Raw genomic sequence first — 19,496 nt, 5'->3', positions numbered from 1 at the left:
ATCGCCAGCCCTGCTCAGGTGTTCAGTCGGTTTGACCCCAAGCCAGCGCAGGGGGGTCAGGCGGCGGTCGCCCGAACCACGGCCTCGCAGGGCCGGTACCCCCACGGCCCCCCGCTGCCACCACCGCGGCGAGGGGCAGGTGTGCCCAGCCCGGGCTTTCCCCGCGGCGGCCGTTTCGAAGCAGCCATCAGAGCCAGTTAACGTAAGCTTGTGCACAAGCCGGCCCGGTACTCGGGGTGCCGGGGTCTGACCTGCCCGGCGGCGCCCATCGCTGCCCGGCTGAGCACCTGCCTGGGGATGGGGCAGCGTGGGGCCGGCTTAACCCGTCCTTCGCCGGGCAGCGATGCCGGGCACCGTGGCTGCTGCGTGCATGCTTCGGGGGCGGCGCAGCCCTGCGAGCGCTTCATGACTCATTGCTTGCATAAAAGACGAGGCAGGAGGAGAGGGGGGATAGCCGTGCCTCTCCTCGGGGAGCTGAGCTGATGCAAGCCGGCCGGCGCTGCGAAAAGCGGAGCCCTGGCTGCTCCCCAGCAGGCACGGGGGAACAGATTTCTCCGAGGACAGAAATGCCTTTTGTCACCCAGGCCAATATCAGACATTGGCTATAGGGCCTCCTCTGTCGCATCGGGTACTTCTGACGTGGCTCCGCAGTCTGTAATTGCTCCTGACCTGCAGCGAGGGGCTGCGTGCGGCTGCGGGGCCGGGAGCCTCTGAGCGTGCTGCTGCTGCGTGTGGGGAAGGGAGTGAAAATTAAATCAGGGGGACCCGTGAGAGCACAAGTTGCTGCTTAAGGGGACCCTGGAGGAAAGCTCCTGGGGCTCTCCTGCATCGCAAGGGCTCTGCAGCGCGCAGCCTGTCGGCAGGTAAGCAGGACTGGTGTCCCCACGGTGCCACCACCAGCCCTGCTGGGTGGGCAGAAAGCTGGCTGCTTTGTCACCTCTTGGTAACCCCGGCGGCAGGTCATTTCCCAAGTCGCAGGACGCACCAGCTCATCGCTGGGATTGCCACTGGGTTTGCACCGAGGCGTGGGAACTTCTAGTGCCGGGGATTTCAGGTGGCTGCGGCATTGCTGTAGGGACCGAGGCAGCGCTCCCCGCCCAAGCCGGCACAGCCCCTGCCCGATCCACACAAATGTGTCTTCTCCTCCTCTGCCCTGTGACGGGAATGCAACTTTCCTATCTGGAAAGTCCCTTTCTTCCCTCTCAGGCTTATTTACTTTCACTGCAGCTCTCATCCTGCGAGTGACAGTGGCGCTTGGGGCCCTTGGAAGGACCTCGCTCGGCCGGAGGAGCAAGGAGGAGCTGTGCCTCGCGCGGCCGGGCTCCCCTGCTGCTCTCCATCCTCCTCCCCAGCCTCTGAGCCGGGCGGTCATGCTGTCCCTCGGTGCAGCTGCCCCAGAGCTCCGGCTGCCATCGTCCAGCGCTGACACCCCAGCTCCCCCTCTGTCCTCTCACACCTGCTCTCTCCCAGCCAATGAGTTTCATTAACGTACTAATTAGGGTGTCTGCGCCACGTCCTCCTCGGGAAGGCGGCTTGGCTCCTTGGTGCTAATGGAGCTGCTGTCACAACAAACGCCGCGGCACACGTGCTGCCCGTGCGCTGAGCCCGGACGGCCACTGCAGGGCCTCAGCCAGGCAGGACCGGTGTCCCCCCCCGGCCCGCGATGGGAGCAGCTCCCGGCAGCATCCTCTGTCCCTGTCCCCTGCATCCCCCGGGGATGGAGCAGGGCCAGCGCTGCCTCACTGCGTGGTCCTGCCTGCAACCCCCGCAGCAGGACAGACAGCACACTCCTGCCTTCACCCCTTGTCCGTGGGTAGAGCTGAGGCAAGGGATGGATTTTAATATATTTTATATTATTGAATATATTTTAATAGTAAATTTTCTGGTAAGTGGTGCTTTGGAAGGTCAGATACGGTTTGTGAAGTCTGGCTGGATTCAGTGAATAGTTTGATCTCCCAAAAGAGAACTGCAGTATTTTTAATACTTCTTCCTTTTCTGATCAACCTTCCCCTTCAAAATACCGTTTTCCTTGTAAAAATAGACCCGTGTTGGCCAAACAGCCCCCAGATGAGAGACAGCGCTTGCTTTAAGCTCGGAAGAAGCGTTGCAGCTGGACAACAAAAACATTTTTCCTGCTTCTTTGGGCTATTGAAAAACCTGGAGGCTTGGGGCTTTGCTTTAACCCCGTCGTTTCCGTGTGCTCTCCGTTCCCGGCCCCTCTTTGCTGCCGACGGCAAGCCGGGAAGCGAGGACCCACCTCCGGGCAGCGCTGGGCAGGGTTGCCGATGCCATCCGTGATGCTGTTTGCCGGCACGGCGCTTTCTGTGTCTGTGCAGCACGTTCCCGTGTTGTCACGAAGCAGAAGACAGGATAATTAAATTGCCCTTTTCCCAGCAAAATGTTACTGTCTCCGTGCCGTGGCGGGCCTGGCAGCGGCCCGTTGCCAGTTGCACATGCCTCGCTGCTGATGGAAGGTGTGAAAAGTGCCGGGGAGGAGACCGGGGTGGCGATTGAGGGGGTTTATGTGGATATTTGTCGTCCCTGGGAAGGAGAGGCACAGCGGGCTGCGGGAGATGGAGGCGGGGGGTGCCACGGAGGGGTCCTGGGTGCCCCCGCCGGTAATTCCCATCCTTTAAGCTGCTCGGGAGCAGCAGGGGCTGCTCAAGGGCTCCGTGTACAGATAATCAAGATATTCTTGTCGTTAAGCCTCTCAAGTGTTGCAGGTTTTAAAAAGGGCTCTGGCTGTCGAGTCCGTCCACCGCTGGAGTGGAGGGGGCTGGGGCTGTCGGGGCATTATTGGGACTGCTGGGGTATTATCGGGACTATCGTGACATTACTGGGGCTGGGGGCAGTGGGGCTGACTGAACCGCAGCTTCCCCCGGCAGCAGGAAGAGGCTCTGGAAGAGATGCCCGTGGGTGTGTGGGGCGGATGCTGCCGGCACCCTCCGGCAGTGGAGCGGCTTGCAGGGGAGCGCTCCCAGCGCTGGGGATCCAGCCCAGCACGGCGGCTGCGCAGCCCCTTGGGAGCAGCGGGGCCCGTCGCCTCGTCCCGTTGCTGCCTGGCTCTCCTGCCAGCCCGGGTCCCCTTCTGGGATGGCGTGATGCTCCCGCCCTGGTGCAGGATAGGGCTAATTAATGAAACGGCTGTAACAAGCTCACGGCAACCTCATATAAAGGCAGAATGTATTTATGCTGTTTGTCACCCTTCCTTGTCTGCTTTCTTCTCTCCTTTCTTCCTCCTCCAGCCTCTGCCATCCCAGGTCCTCAGATCCATCAGTGTTATTGCTTTGCCTTCAGCTATAACCCTGCTAGTTGACTTCCAAGAGCTGGCTCTCCCCGGCCGTCGTCACCCCTTTCCCTCCCCTCCCCTGAAATATTAACGCCACAAATCACAAGCGACAGCCGCTCGGCTGGAGCTCCCGTCGCTCGCGCGCCGGCCGGGAGGAGGTGTCGGAGGAGGGATGGGACACGTGGTGGGTTTGTGCTTCTCCTCAGGGGCTGTGTTCTGCCCCCGGGTGAGAGGGTGAACCCCCTGTTTAAAGATGGGGAAGTGGAAGGGCAGAGCACCAAGGCTGGGGCTTGTGGTGCCCAGCCCGCCCGGGACGTGGGCTCCCTCCCTCCTTGCGTCCCACCACCGCGATATTTCCCCAGCTGCGTGGTTTCCCTCTCCCCCATCCAGCCAGGTCCTGCTTGGCCACGGCCTCTCCTTCTCTGCAAAACCCGCGGCTGCCACGCGAGCCTCGAGTCGCGGAGCTGGGCTGGGGAGGAGTTGTGTCCCCCTGGGAACACATGTGCACCCCGACCTTCGCCGTGTGGGGACAGCAGTGGGGAACCGAGGCGATGAGTTTGCATTACTCCTCTTGCGTTTGGTGGATGCCGGGGTCACTCGCGTGAGGACCAGCTGGGAGCAGCAGACGTAAAGGAGATTATGAGCGGTGTTTTTGCACGCGTGAGTGCACGCACGCAGCCAGGCGGGCAGGGTCTTGGACCGCAAGGTGTGCGTGAGCCTTGCACCCTCTCTGCACAGACTGCAAACAGAAACTACAGACTGCAAACAGAAACTGGTGGGAAGGCAGAGGAGAGACGCGGGCACGGCGCTGGCCTGTCCGCAGCTGGTGGGGGGCAGCGCCGAGGGGCACGGCTCTCCTCGCTGCACTCTGCAGCACCGGCTCGTGCTGCTTGGGGGGGGCTGCAGCCACGCAGGGGTGGGTTTTGCAGCAGGGGGGAAAGGGCAGTGCTGTAATGCGGGTCAGTCTTTGGCAAATGTTCAGCCCTGGTAGGGTCCCTCCGTGCCTCAGTTTCCCCCAGCAGTGAGACGGGAATGGGACGGCTGTGGCTGGCTGGAAGTGTCGCTGCCCATGCGAGGTGCATCCCCATGCACCGAATCATCCGGAATCACAGCCTGCGGGCGCAAACAGCATCCCTGTGCCTCCCGTTGCACCGGGAGCTTACCAGAGCCCCAGACTTTCCCTAGAGAGAGGTGGGAGAGCAGGAGCTGACCGACATCTTTGGCTTTCGCGGTTAAATACGGGCATGGGTTTGCTTTTCTCTCGTGTTCTGCCAACGATGCATTTACAAAGTTTATTCGAGCTCTGCTCAAACAAACCTCGAGGGCAGACTTTGGGACGGGGTGCCCCGGCGCAGGGAGGCCGGGGAGCGGGCATGTAGCGGTTGCTGCTGCCCAGAGGGCGACCAGCGCCGCCGCCGGAGCCGACCTTCCCTCTCCGCTGACCTTCATGCCCATCAGCATCAGCTTTGCTGCCTTTCGACATCCCGGGATGCCGGCGGTGGCAGCGGCTGGGGCGCGAGGCTGGGCTGGCGTTCCCGCGGGAGGCTGCTGGGGCGCGGGGGGCTCGGCCGGCGTGAGGGGTTTTATGGGCAGAGCTGGGGGGGGGGGGGTGCGCTCGGCTGTATAATTCAAGGGCTTTGGCTCGCTAACAGAGGTTAAAAGGTGAGCGGTGTGATCAGTTGGGAAAATCATTAATGGTAACCTCTGCCGGTGGCACTGCCCGTTAGCCTCCCCCTCGCCCCGCCGCCCCCACCCACCCACCCACCCACCCTCTTCCCCGAGCAAACGGGGGGGGGAGAAAATCACCCGGGGGGGGAGAGAAGGGGACAGGGAGGAATCGCCTGCCAGAGCCTACCGAGGAGCAGCCATTCCCGGTGTCCTGTCCCTTGAGGAAATGGAGACGTGACTGGTGTGGGAAGCGCCGTGGGTTGGGTGTCCCTGAGCAGCCGGGGAGGTCTCAGCGGTGGGTGCTGCTCGCCCCGGGGCAGGTGCCGCTGCGCCTCACGGCGATGGGGAGCAGGGCGCTGGATCCACGCGTGGGGCAGGTCGTAGTGTCACTGTGAGGGTCCCTGGGCACACGGCAGCGGTGGCTGGCAGGAGCTGGTCCCTCTTCCCAGGCTGCTTCCCGGGGGCTCCCCGCTGGCTCGGGTCCTGCTCTGCAGGGGGCTGCCGGGAGGGGTCGTGGTGTTACCCACTGCGGTGGAAGCTGCAGCCCCTGCGTGGTCACCAAGGGGCCGTTCTGGGAGACAGCAGGGGAGGTTGCCTTCTTTAGCCTATTCCATCTTGACTTTCTGCCACGACGGGGAACAGGCTGGGCATCCCCTGGGGGGAGCACTGCAGAAATGCCCCCTCCTCTCAGAGTGCACAGGAGACCCCTCAGCCATCACCCAGGCGTCACCGGAGCGGTTTTGGACCGGAACACCACCAGCTGCCCATCTGGAAGGACCCCAAAACATCCCTTGAGCAGAACTCTGCCCCAGCCTCTTCATGGTCCCTTGATCCATCCCATTCCCAGAGATGCCTGAAGCGACACCCCCTTTTTTTTGGGGAACATTTAATATACCAAGCTGCTGGACCTGGACCGATGGATGCCTGAACTCCTCATCGTCTGGATTACAAATGGGAATAGCTGTCAGCCTGTCGGGGGTACCCCAATTTCCTTGGGCTTCGAGCACAAAGGCGTTTGCGGGGCTCCCAGTTGAACTCATCGATACTTCGCTGCCGCGGTCTCTGCCCCTGCCCCGTGGCGCCTGTGCCAGCCCCGTTTCTGCCTCGTCTGCCAGCCGAGCCGAACCCCAGCGTGATGCTGCGAGAAACCCTCCTGATTCCCTGTGGCTGTTCTTCTCTTGGGCCTGCTCCAAAGCCCGTCGACAGCCCTGGAAGCCGTTCTCAGATGGCTCCGTCTGAGAAAAGAAAGTGTTGAAATACCACAGGAAACGCTGTTTTTCCAAGATATCTGCCTCAGCCAGAAATGGGAAAAAAGCCCCGATTTTGGATGAAAGGCCAGTTTTCTCATCCTGGGCTCTCTGAAGTTTGTTTCACCCAGGAACCGGCCAGAGTTTGGGCACAGAATGGGTGCAGGTGGTCCTCAGGGAGCGGCTCGGCAGAGCCACGGGTACCACCGTGCCTGTGCCCCGGCACCAGCACCCTCCTGGGGTGCAGGAGGAAATTGGGCTGAGTTTTGTTCTGCCAGCTGAAACCTTGGCTTGGGTGCCCGTGTGCCGGCTGCAGCAACCTCGGCAGGTCCCCAGGAGGCACAGAGAGGCAGATTTTGGCTACTGGGGACCCAGCACGCCCTGGTGCACTGAGGGTCATGCACCCGGGGCCCCCCCCACTTGCTCACTGCAGCCAGGCCAGGGCTTCGTTTTGCAACACTCCCTCTGATTCTGGGGTTTTTTTGCACGCAAGCGCTGTTATCCTGGGGCATGGCTGATTTGGAGGCAAATTTCCTGACTTTGGCCTCGTCTCTCTCTGGCTTTGGGTTCTTTTTTTTGCTCATAGCAAACATCCGTTTTAACCCGCTTCAAGTCCATTATTGCCAGCTTAACTGGACTCCCGTCAGGACCGGCTGTGCAAATACACGGGCAGCGGAGGAAGCAGCTCTGTGCTGCAGATCCCAGCGGGAGCAGCGGCTGTGCGGGTGCTTCGTGCTCCTGTCCGGCACCTTCCCAGGCTCGCTGTGGCCGGGGCGGCTCGGTGTGCTGGGGAGAGTCACCCCCCCTTGCACAGGGCACCCCAAATAGCTCTGCGTTTTATTCTTCTGAAGATGAACGTATGTCATGTTATGCAATGTGCGTGCATAGGTATAACACGGATAATTTTATCCGTTGCATAGTAGCTGCAAAATGATAGACCCTGTGGTGCCAGGGGAGTCAGCGGGTGGTCTGCACCCCAGCTCGCTGGATGAAGGAGTGATGGAGGACCATGAGGCCTGGCGTGGCCCGGCACGCTGGTCCCTGCCGCGCGGGGAGGTTTGGAATGGCCACTGCGCTGCTGGCGGGGCTGGGGCAGCCGGAGGGGTCTTGCTTGAGGGGCCGGGTGCGTTGTCCCAGGTTGCCCAGCAGATACGGGATGTTTGTCTGGAGGTTGGGGGGTTGCTGAAGCTGCGTACCCCATCGCCCTCTGCTCCCTGCCCACCCTCTCTGGGTTCCTCCTCTGGGTGATGGTGTTCTGGGATTTCCGTGGTGACCTCCCCATTGCTCCCGCCTTCCTTTGCTGCAGCAGCACCCTTTCCAAAACCGGTGTGACAGTAGTACCTGCAGCTCCTAGCTGAGCAGCCCAGGGGCTGAGAGAGACGTATGCAAGGGGGTGCCTCCTATAGTACCCTACACAGGGTGCTTCCTATAGCGCCCTGGCACCGGGGTGCCTCCTGTGAAGCACCCTAGCCAGGGAGCGGCAGTGGGACGGGAGCAGATGGGTGCCCATCTATGCCCGGTGTGGGGCAGGGACTTCTCCCTGCTGCTTTTGACCTCGCCTCCTCCATTACCAGGAGGCTTCAGCGCTGCTCGGGGAGGAAGAGCTCGCACGGCGGGACAGGCAGCGCAGGCAGGGACCGGAGGCAGCGACCGCCCTGCCCGCCGTCCCGCTCGCCTGCCTGGTGCTGCGCAGAGTTACCTGGCAAGGGGTCCGAGGCCTCCCCCTTCGACAAGGAGGAAAAAATAATAATCTCCAAGCCAAGAAACTCGGAGCTGCTGGGAGCCTATTTATCACGGTGAAGAAAAAGGCTCTGTTCCCTGCCTCTCCGCAGCGGCTGTTTATCACACACACACAAGGGTATGGAGAAAATGTTCCATTTGTTGGGTACAGCCGTCAACCCACACAGCGTATAAATTAAGGGCTTTTACATGCAGAGTTCCCGAAATAAAACACACACACACAAAAGAGAGAGGAGTTTTGTATCGGCCCCGGCGTGCTGCCTCTCCCTGGCTGTCCCTGCGCCCCGGCCCCGGCCGGCGCTGGCTCCCGTTCAGGAATTCCACATTATCTCCGACCGTTTCCAGCTTCCTCAGCAGGGAACAGCTCTGCTTCTGTCTTCCTGCAGCCACATCTGGAAAGTGTTACGCCAGGGTGTCAGCCGTCAGAGCCCGGCGGCTGGCACGCTCTCCCCCCGGCGTGCTCGCTCCCGCCGCCCTGCCTGCCTGCCTGCCTGCTGCCCTGCCTGCCTGCTGCCCTGCCTGCTCGCTGCCTTGCCTGCCTGCCCGCTGCTGCGCTCAGGCTTTCGAACTGCCTGAGTTTTATCTGCCTCCCGTTTTTGGGGAGGTTTGGGGGAGCTTTTGTAGCTGCCACGGGGACGGCAGGCAGAGGTGGCTCTGGGGACCCCCATGGCTTGATCTCTGCAGGCAGGGATGCTCCGCTGTGCTCCTCGGCTCTGCTGCCTGCTGGGAGGCAGCGGGGAGAGATGCGATGTAAATCCTCCTCGTTGCAGGCTTTATGGGGACTCCTCGCCGGCTCAGGGGAGTTTTTGGCTCCTGGCCCTGATTCTGGGCTGGCAAAACCTGCATCCCTGAGCTGCAACGCAGTAGGGATGTGGTGCTGCGTCTGCTAAACGCTGGGGGTTAAAGAAGGGAGCTCGGGGGGGTGAAACCTGTGTGATTCCCCAGCGCTGCCTTCGGAGAGGTGCTCCCTGCGCCGAGAGCTGTGGCTGTCCTTGCTTGTAGTGGCTGTGGGTTTATCTCACCGGGATTTCTTCATACGTAAGGGAGTACCTGGGGCATAAAGGCATTTGGCTGGCGGCATCTCAGTCCCTCGTGAGAAATCCCTGCTACATGTGGGGGGCACAAGGAGATGCTCAGCCGGACGATTGCAGCAAGGGAGATGAAGATGAAAGAGGTCCCTGCAGCATCCCGGTATTTTTGGGTGCAGCGTTCCTTGCGTTAGCCTGGTCCCTCGCTGCAGGCGTGATGGTGGCACTGCGCAGAGGGAAGGAGCTTTGCAGAAAGCAAGTGGCTCAGGGACCGATGTGCCCTTCAGAGCAAAGGACATGGAGAAAGCTGGTGTCTTGTTTTTAAAAGAGGGGTAATGACAGTGACCTGGAAGCAGGCTTGCGTGCCTTAATGATCGACGTGTGCGATACACACGAGGGTCTTTAGCAGGGAGGGATGGTGGAAGTGGTTAAATGTGCCCTAACTTATCATCAGCGGGAATCAGAGAGGGTTCCCTGCAGTTGACTTTTGGCTCTTTTCTTTTATTTTGCTCTTGCTTTTAAACTGGTAAGCCTACCGTTATGGGATTTTTAAATTAAAAAGAAAAAAAAAGAAAAGAAAAAGAAAACAGGCCTTGGTTTTATAGACCCTACAGATGCATCCGGCACCAAACTGATCCCAGATGCAGCTCCGCTGTCAATAGTGTTACACGAGGGATCAATCCCCTTCATTGTTTTATGTGGCCTCTACAGCATCATCAGCTAATTAAAGCTAATGGGTCCCAGAGCAGCACTGACAGCATCTGATCCTATCAGCCCGCGCAGCCGTTTTAGCTTGACGGGCCACTCCGGAGCCGGATCCTGCACTCCAGACCCTGGCGAAAGCCTGTATTGACTTGGGGGATCAGGCTGCAGATCAATGGGAGCCGTTGTTAAACAAACATTGCCGGATTAATGTCAGCTCTGCAGGGGGAGGAGGTTGATGGCCGCTAATTCGAAAGGGGTGGGAGGGAGGAAGGGGACGCGGTGACAGCGGTGACGAGGGACGGAGGGGGAGAGGCCGGGCTGTTAAAACGCTCCCCGTGTCTGCGGCAGCGTCTCAGCGTTTCCCAGTCTTGGATTTAGCGTCACCCTGGGTGGGAGGCTGTGCTGGATAGGAGCCCAGCAGCATCCTCAAGGGCGTTCGAGGTGTCTAAATCCCTTTGCTTGTGCCTCAAGGGAGGCGAGGTGGCCTTGGGCTGTCCCCAGAGGGGACAGGGACCCCTGCGCCCTTTCTGCACGCTGACCTCGGCACGAGCATCTCCCCCATTGCGGCGGAGCACTAAATCTCTGGTTCGTGCTTTCCTTTTTCTTGTTGCTCCCGTTGTCCGTCACCTGGGGCTTGGGGATGCCCAGGGATCCATTCCCACAGTCAGACTGCCCTGTGCTGCAGCTAGTCTGGTTTGGACTCTCATCTCTTTTTCCCTCTTTTTTTCCTCCATTTCTGTGTTGCCAGGGAGGGTGAGGTGAGATGGGGAGGGTGGCTGGCAAACCCATCACTCCATCCTGTACCGCCACGGAGCAGGCAGGATGAGGAAACTCTATTTTCAAGAGTGTTTTTAAAAATCTATTCCGATTTTACTCCTGGATGAACTATCCCAGCAGGTGGCTCTTACTTCTGTTTCCCTGCAGAATTGGGTGACACATTGCTCGGCAGGTGAATGGCTTCTTCTCCGTCCTCTCCGCAAAGCGAGTCGAGCTGCCGCCTGCCCGCGCGGACGTGGGGCTGGCCGGCTCTGTGCTCCCAGCTATGGGGGTGCACGGCCCCCACAAAACTGGGCAGGAAACCTGGGTCGGAAGCAGCAAGGGGGCACCGAAGTCCCAGCCTGCCTGCTGAATGAGGGTCCTGGTACCTACCTGGCAAGTTCATGGGCAAATACAGCCTGAGTGGGCAAATACAGCCCCGTTGGTTTAACCAGGGACCATGGGCTCTGCCCAGAGACTCGAAGAAAATAAAGTGCCCTAAAATTCACTTTTTTTCCTCCTGTCCCGGTGAGGCAGAGTGCAGCTGGGGGAATCCTCAGGGTGTTGCAACCTCTGGCTCCCGTTGCAGCCCCCACCCCAGCCAGCGCACCGGGAGGCAATGCCCAGCCTGGTGAAAGGGGGAACTGGGGAAGAGGGGCAGGCCCCATAAAGCAAGTTGATAATTAAATCCTGCAGCTTTTATATGAATTCCAGGGCATTTTCCTTGGGCTGGAGCCATCTGCGGCGTGCATCCCGCCCTCCCTCACCTCTCCCTTTGGCTCTCTGCAGCTTAATTTTTTCTTGCTTTGGTGTTGGGTGAACATGGTGCTCCAGGGAGCAGAGAACTGCAGTGGCTCGTTGCAGGGGTGCAGCCCCCCTCCATGCAGCTCTCTCCTGGTCTCCAGGGCCTCATCCAGCACCAGCATCACCCTGCAGCCCACCTCCAGGCTGCTTTCCCATCGCACAGAGCCTGCACATGCCTGGCTGGCTCTGCACCACCCCGGCCACTGCTAGCCCAGGCTCGTCGGCTGGCAATACCAGCTAGCCGTGCCAACCTGTGTGTCCGCTCTGGCGAGGCTCTTCTCTCCTGCGGCAGCCGGGGCTGCAGGCTGGCCTCTCACAGGTTGCTGCTGGGGGAACCAGTGCCCTTTGCAGCTATTTCTGGCTTTCCCAATTCTTACAAATTTGGGGCGGCGTTGGGGTGCAGAACTCACCCCCACATTTAAAGCACAGGTGCTCCTGCAGGTCCTGGGACTTCAGGAAGGTGTTGCCTCTTGCTGCCTCACCTTCTTCCATGTCTTCCTCCAGGAGGTGCACATGAGCGCAGCCGTGGTCTGCCCCGGCCTGGCTCTCCTGGATGAGCTTCTCTTAGAGATGGACCCCCCCGGCTTTGCACGAGGGGCTGTGTGCCCTGGGTGTCCCCCTCATCTCCTGTGCAGCTCTGGAGCCTGGGACTTGGGGTTGCATTGCCAAAGCCAGGAAGTCCAATGTGCTGGTGGGTTGTAGACGTCTCTTTAAGCGCCTGAGCTGGTGGAGGATGCTCCAGTACTGGGAGTCTTTCCCTCCAAGGAGCTTTGCCCAGGGAATGCAGAGGACACCAAGAATCTCTAGATTCAGCACAGAGGAGATGATCTTGCCCAGAAGGTCTTTATTCCACACCTACAGGAGCTGGGCTGGGGAGGGTCTGTCCTTCGGGACTGGCCCTTGGCTTTGGACTTTGCATCCCCCCTCTATCCGTGTAAGACTTTACAGAGAGAAAAAGCCCAAGGAGAGCTCCCTCCCACCACTGCTTTTTCATCCATCACCCCTTGCATCTGCTCGCGCTGAGATGTCTGTTAACCAGGCTGTTCCTGCTGAGGTTAGTGGGAAGATTTGAGAAGTTATTTGAACGCCAGGCTCAAAGGAGGCGGCAGAAACGCTCCGGGAGCTGTTACCAGCTGACATCTGGGTGCTCAGCAGAGCTCTGGTGTCAGCGCAGCTGAAAGCAGAGGAGGTGGGAAGCCCCAGACACCTGCAATTTGGTTAATAAATATTTATTTGGAGGTGACAAATACTCTTCTGGATAAAGCCGAGTTAGCAGAAGAAGGATTGTGAGGGAGTGACAGGGTGTGCTTTTTTTTGAGGGTTTACCGTGGGGGTGTTGAAACGAGCAGCTGATGAACCGAAGGATGTCGAAATCCTCATTCATTTCCTGACACAGGCCGCGTGACGTCGGAGGACGCAGGCAACTTTCCCCCTCGGTGAGCGAGTGCCCGGCACGAGGCACCCTGGTCCTGCGGGGACTGCGGTAATCCGGCTGGGGGTTGCCCCCCCTCTCATGGGTAGGATGCAACGGGAGGGGTTAGGAGCCGAGGAGGATGCAGCAGCCCCCCGGTCGGTGCCTGGTATGGATGATAAAAAGGCTGAAGTAGAGTTGTTCTCTTAAAAAGGAGAAGCGAAGAGAGGGGAGGGGAGCTGGCCTAGGATGGGAGGTGTAGTGCTGATGGGTGCTGTCACCTCGCTGTGTCTCGGGGCTCCGGTGGATGGTTTCACGGTGCTTGGAGCGAGGACAGGTGGATGTCCCAGGCAGTAGCCCCATCCACCGTCCGCAAAGCTGGCCCGCTCCTGGGGAAACGGGAAGAGCTGCTTCGGTTTCTGCCGCGGTCCCTCTGTGTGTGATTTGGGGAAGGGAACCTTTCTGTATTGGGACTTTGGGGACTTTCTCTATATAAGATCAACATCCAGCATGGCTTGACTGAGCCCTGGGGCTGCCGTGTGCCGTAGGCAGTGGGGACGAGCCGATCTCCTGTGGGTCTGCTAAACCCTTCCTGCTCCGTGGTGGGCTCGGCTCACCCTTGGTCAGCCCTGGTGCTCAGCTCTTCTGTGGCTCTCTCCTTCCTCTGAGCAAGCTGACATCTAACCACGATCCCCATCATCGCGAGTAAAGCCCGCTAGAGATGCGGCACGGTGTGGATTGCTGCCGGGCTGGGCTGGGGTCTGGCGGCCGTGACGTCTGTCCCTGTCCTGAAGCTTCTGCTGCCGCTTCTGCAAACACGTCCATGGTACCGCCAGCTGCAGAGAGCGAGAGGACGAGCCAGGCAGCTCGGTGCCGGTGACTCAGTATCTTCTGGCTTTGGAGGAAGTGGCTGCTGGAGATGCTGGTGTGCGTGGGCAGCAGGGCAGCGCTTGGCTCTGCCCTGCCGGGCCACATCCTGCAGCGGCCCAGCCCCACGCCACGCTGGAGCTGGAGCCCTGGATACGGCAGGGTGTGGGAGTCAAACCCGCTCGGTTTGTTGCAAGACAGCCAGTCTGCAGCACGGCGGGACGCTGGGGCCAGCGCGCTGCCCCTGAGCAGCTCCAGCTTGGGGCGGACACAAGCACCAAGAATTTTTGGTCTCAGTTTCACTTGTGCGGGGAGGTTTTTTTTGCAGAGACCTTCCCTGGGGCTGGTAGCCCTCACTTGGTGCTAGGCAGGCACCAGCCTTTTTGAGCTGCAGGTTTGATGTGAGCCCTCCCAGATTCGCTGGGCTCTGCGGGTCCTCGTGCCCCGTGCTGCCGTGGAGGGAGGAACTGCCTCCGTCCCACCGCCGCTTCCTTGTCTTTGCTGCGGCCGCACTGGAAACGGGTTCAACAAAAATCAAACCTGAGGAAATGCCCAGCCCTGGCGTCGGAGGAGGTTTTACCCCCCCAGGAGCAGCGTAGCTCAGCCGGGGGGTGAAGCTGCCAGGCCATGTGCGAGCAAGCACAGAGGGGCTGTTGAGCAGCTCCGCTGTCCCCTCTCCTCCCGTGGGGACGGGGGTGGCCGTGGCAGAGCCGGCAGCGGCGGAGGGGGAGGGAGCCCGCGACCTGGGAGATTAATAATAGAAACGCTGGCATCCGTTTTAGATTAGCGAGAGAAAGCTCAGTACCCATCTCGCCCAGCATGTAACTTTAATGCCGAGATAATGAGCAATGATATTTATTTGTAAAAGATCTGGAGATATCGCTGCCCAGGGAGCAGCCAGGAGCTGTCAGAGCCCGCTCCATCCCCGCGACGGCTGCTCTGAGCTGTAACCCAAGCGCTCTCCTCCGACCAGCTCACTTTTCACGCTCCAGCTCCGTTAACCGAGCAGGGCACGTGGTCCGACTCAGAGACCTGGCTAAGATTTGCTGAAGCTGCTCGTGATTTGGGCCGTCGCGGCAAGGAGATGCCTGTCTTGCAGGATGGGCTAGAAACATCCCCTGGCACCTGCAGGCTGAGCTGCCGGGATGGGGTTTAAAGCCATCTCCCATCTCTGAGCCTTCCTCGCTGCGTCCCCTCTCCCAGCCGGCCAGGCGTCACGGCTGGAGCATCGGGCTGTGCCCGGGAGCGCTGGCGGGAAGGACGTGGGGTGCAGGGAGGAGGTGGCACGGCGTCGGCTGAGCTGGCGAGGGGAGAGCGGGGCGGAGAGCCTGCAAGCGGGCGCTTCCCCCAGCTGAGCCACTGCACTGGCTGAGATTTTGGGGCTGTTTCAGGGAGTTTGAGGGCAGACAGCTTTTCCTGGTGGCTGGGCTTGCCTCTTCCCGGCTGGGTCCAAGTGGACGTTTGGGGCAGTGACAGTCCCTGGTCTGGGGAAGCAGTTGGGACCTGCGGGCATCTGGGCTCCTTGGAACCCCGCGGTTTGGGGACGGGGCTGCTCCTGCTCCCCTTTCCCCGCCGGGGCTGGTCCGAGCGGGCTGAAGGACGCACACGCCGCCGTGCCCAGCCTTGTGTTGTGTAACTGGACAGGAGGCAGGCTTAGTCTGTGTTTGGCAGGTGGGTGTCCCTTCCTTATTAAGCCATCCCCTGGGTAATTACTGGGTTAAGGCCTGATGAGATAATGCTTCATTATTTTTGTGCTATTGGGGGATTAGGAGCAGTGGGATTTCTCAAAGGCTTTATCTCTGCTAAGGTCCTTGGGCTGCGAGGCACGTTTGCAGGCGGGTAAGAGGACCTGGGCTCCGCCAGCCCCCCGGCACCGCTCGCCTTCCCGCGGGGAGACCTGCCGGACCCTGGGGGTGGTGGGGGCGGGTGCAGCGGCTCCGGGCGAGGGGGAGTCCGGCACGGGGTACGGGGGGGGGGCTGCTCGTGCCCAGCCCTGGCAGAGGCTGGCGGGGCTGTGCCGTGAGGGATCTCCTTTTGATGCTGTTGCGGCCCCATTCATCACGGCGTTGCTGCGGCGGGCTGCGCGCCAGCGGGAGGGAGGAGAGGTGACACTTACAAATAAACAGGGAGGTGGGTGGTGCGCGCCGAGGCAGGGAGCGGAGGGCGTCCCGGGGGGCTTCTCCTGTGATTTATGGCCGAGATGACATGGAGCTATCAGCGCGGTCTTGGGAAGCTGTTTACTAACAGCGTTGTCTCCTGGCTGTTACGCCGGTGTGGGCTGCTCGCAGGAGTTGCAAGGGAAGGCATCCCTCATGCATTGCTCCTGCGACATGACCAGCTCCCAGGCTGCTCCTGTCCTCCCCGGCCGGGGACAGCCTCAGGGTGCTGATACAACCGGCGTTGAGCCCTCTTTGAGAGTCCCAGAGATGCTCTTATGAAGGAGTTTGGGTCCTGGAAGCAGGAATAGAGTAAAATGTGCTTCATGAAACAGCCCTGGCTTGGCGGGGGCTCCCCTCCTCCCTGCCACCCCGGCACAGCCAGCCCTCGAGCCGGAGGGATGGAGCTGGCACCGGAGCGGGGAAGCAGGCAGGCTGGACGCGGGCCAGGCTGCGCACTTGATCCAAACACAGCTGGAGCTGATCTGATGAAGTGAGAGGTTAAGAAGAGAGCATCTGTTATCTAAAGGGGACACACAGTGGGAAACTGTAAGCTCTTTATTCCCCCCACCCCACCCCCTCTGTTCAGTGCATCATCCCTGACTTTATTTCTTTGATTTATTAAGGAAGCCTGCGCTTCCGGGGCTGTAATTAAGTGCCACTGTGTGAGCTTTTGATAGTGAGTGAGTGATATAATGGCTTGCACATTCGCCGTCTGCTCAAGTGCTTTAGGATCTGGATAACAAGCAAAGGCTCCCAGGCAGGGGTGGCATTTCTAGGCAGATGTGCAGAGTATTATTGTAATGCCAAGGGAAAGGTCTTCTACTGGCTCTCTGAACCAGGAGCCTTGGGCAAGTGGTCTGGTTTGCATTCCCACTGGGCACCTCCACGTGCCACGCTCCGGGGTCTGTGATGCTGCTGGCAGCCCTGTCCCTGTCCCTGTCCCTGTCCCAGTCCCCGCTGATGCCTCTGGCTTTTCCCCAGGGCTCAATTCTGCCCTCGGTTCCCAGGGCGGCTGCCGAGCCTCTCTCTGTGCCCCAGCAGCACTGCTCTGACACCCCATTCACCCATGCCTGGTTTTTAGGAAAAAATAAATTTCTTTTGACTTTAAGGACCATTTTTGATACATAAACAGGATTATTTGAGTGGCTTGGCCGTTGGCCACAGAAGGAGCAAGCTCGGGGTCCGGAGCAGCGGTTGGCTGTGTGCACATACACTTTTTTGCTGCTGGATGGGGGGGGGGGGGGGGGGGCAGGAGGAGGAGGAGCAGGAAAGGGTAAAAAAAAGTAAACCCTACATGTAAATAAACTTAAAAAGTGACAGAGATTATTTGCTTCTTAATGAACTAAAATGTCCAACCTCCCACTGAGCGGCAACATTGTTTATAAACTACAGAAAGGGCTTTATTTTAATGGGCAGTAAATCTCATTCATCCCCAGCCCTGGCAGTGAGGAGCGTGCGGGATGAACAGGCTGGTGCTGATCGCAGCCCCGTCACTCCTGCGCTCCTCCGGCCAGCATCTCTGCTGGGTACGTTTGCCCCCCTTGCCCACATTTGCCTTTTTCCTCCCTTCTTCCTCTCCTTCCTAATTCCCGCCGCCGTGCCGATAACGGGGTTATCTGGCCAGGAAGAAAGGACGAATCTGTCCCTGTGCCTCGGCATGTCACATCCGCTCGGTTTTGTTTATTCACTCGGAAAATGCCCCCCCCCAGCTCCCCCCCCCGCCCCGTCTCTGGGTGGCAGCTGGCGAGTGGCCTGAGATAATCACAGCATTATTTTTTATTTATTCCTCTTAAAGAAAGCCTCCTGTAGCCTGCAGGCAGATTTTGTCCGGTTGCCCCCATCCTGCTCGTGTGCTCCTTGCTCTGCAGACAGGGCGTGAGGGCGATGGTAATCGGAGCAGAACCCCGATGCTACAGGCAGATCCCCCTGAGGATCCCTCTGGCAGGGGACACGGTGGCTCCGGTGCAGGGACGGTCCCTCTGAGCCTGGCAGAGAGGCGGGCAGGACCAGCAATTGAGCGATTACGGGTGCAAAATACCTATCGATACGCTATCTTGGGCAGAGAATTGTGGAAAATAAATACACAGTCTGGGCATCCGTGGAAATGAGAGCATCCGAGCTGGAGGGTGAGATGCTTGGGAGAGGTTTTGCTGCTTTGGGTTGAAAGGGACAATGACGAGTTGTTGTGAGCTAAAGCCAGGCAGTTTTGGAGCTGCTCAGGCCTCGCGTGACACACGGCTGTTAGCGGGCGAGTGCGTTGCTGAGGTCGAAGCTGGTGGCTCTGAGCCGCCGGGAAGCGTTGGGAGCTGGTACCTGCCGTGGGAGAGGGACCACGGTCACGTCAGGTGGGAATTTCAGACGTGCCTGACTTCCTCCCAGGACAAATCAGGCACCTTGAAAACTTCTGACCGTAATTCATAGAGTGAGGTACACCTAAGGCAAGAAGGAAAATAGTAAGTTATCTATTCCCGTTTAATATCCATAATCTGCCATTAATCAAACTGGGACTATAAGATCCTTCTTAGGCCTAATCAGTGCATAATGGATTATCTACAGGAACTAATAAAAGGTAATTATCTATGCTTTGCAAGTTCCAATTACTGTACTTATATGATCAATTAATTCTTGTAATGGTTTCACAGGTGCAATTTGTGTGACAACACTACGCTGACTCCGGGCAGCGCGGCTGCCGGCAGCACGGATGCAGGCAGGGATGCAGGGCGGCGCAGGGGGCAGCGGGTGCAGGCAGCAGGGACGCAGCTCTGCCGGCACAGCCGCCCCGGCGCATCCCGAGCTCTCCCAGGTGCTGCACCGGGAAAAAACACCTCCACTCAAGTCACTGCTGGGCAGCAAGGGGCTGGCGTTCGCAGGCTTTCAGCTGTGCACGGTGGTCCTGTCCCCAGCAAAAGCGCTTCTGCCCTGTGCTGTTTCCCTCCCCAAAGCAGGAGACAGAGCGTGGGTTCGGCAGCCGCTCGGCCCCGTCCATTGCTGCGTGTCCCAGGGGATGTTGCCCCTGTCTCAGCGTCACCTCGGGGAGCCCCGCTGCTCCCTTCCCGTGCCCCAGCGTGGCCAGCACGGCAAGCAAACCCCCGTGCAAAAGGCAGATGTCTCCAGTCATCTCCTTGTCCCGCCTGGCCTCGCGTCCCTCTCGCCGGCTTGCAGAGTCGTCGCCAGCAGAGTCATCGGAGGGTCTTAAAGGAGGAGGAAATATTCCAGCAATGTCTGTGCAGTTTTAGGGATGGCTTAAAATTACAATAAATTTGAGACACTTTACATGTCCACTTGGGGCCCAGCATTGTTGTGGTAATTTGAAGCAGATTGAGTCAGCGCTTGTGGCAAATGGCAGATCTAAGGGTTCCAGCAGGAGCCCGGGGATGGAGGAGGAGAGGTGGTGGGGAGCAAAGGAGAACACCGTTTCTGCCTTGCCACTCGGGGCTGTGGAGCCAAACCCTCCCGGGCTGACACCTCTCTGCGATGGTGCGGCCCTGACTCACGGCTCAGCCTGTGGTTCCTCCTTCTCTTTTGGGGGATTTTTTTTAATCTTCTGCAGCTCAGTAACCCAGTGTCACCTTCTGGTGTCCCCAAGATTGCGCTGTGTCAGAGCAGGTTTTGGGTGCAGCTGTCCGCTCGGACCTTGGGGTCCTAGAGTCAGGTCCTGCCCTTGAGGTGACTTTACGAGGCCATGGGGATGTGCCACCTCTTCCCCACCACGGGGTCTGGATGGTGAACCAACGCCTCCTTCCAAGGGCAGATCCACAGACCTTGGGAGCCCAGGCCCAAGGGTGTTTGAGGAAAGTATTTGAATTAAGTTCTCCCAGGCTC

General features: G+C 59.5%; 1 protein-coding gene across 6 annotated transcripts in view; it reads left to right on the top strand.

Annotated features, from left to right (window-relative positions):
* The window catches only part of RXRA (retinoid X receptor alpha), a 115,165-nt gene that overhangs the window by 33,731 nt on the left and 61,938 nt on the right, over positions 1-19,496 (top strand). The window contains exon 1 of one of the 6 annotated variants that reach the window (XM_054848764.1): positions 12,800-12,817. The exons of the other annotated variants lie outside the window; for them this stretch is intronic. The gene's annotated coding sequence lies outside the window, so the exon portion shown is untranslated. Of the gene's footprint in view, positions 1-12,799; positions 12,818-19,496 lie in introns of those variants that run through there. 6 annotated transcript variants of the gene reach the window in all.

Source organism: Grus americana, chromosome 20, assembly GCF_028858705.1.
Source record: "Grus americana isolate bGruAme1 chromosome 20, bGruAme1.mat, whole genome shotgun sequence".
NCBI classification, from domain to species: domain Eukaryota; kingdom Metazoa; phylum Chordata; class Aves; order Gruiformes; family Gruidae; genus Grus; species Grus americana.
Note: the sequence above shows the minus strand (reverse complement) of the source record. Positions and strands in the feature narration are given on the sequence as shown.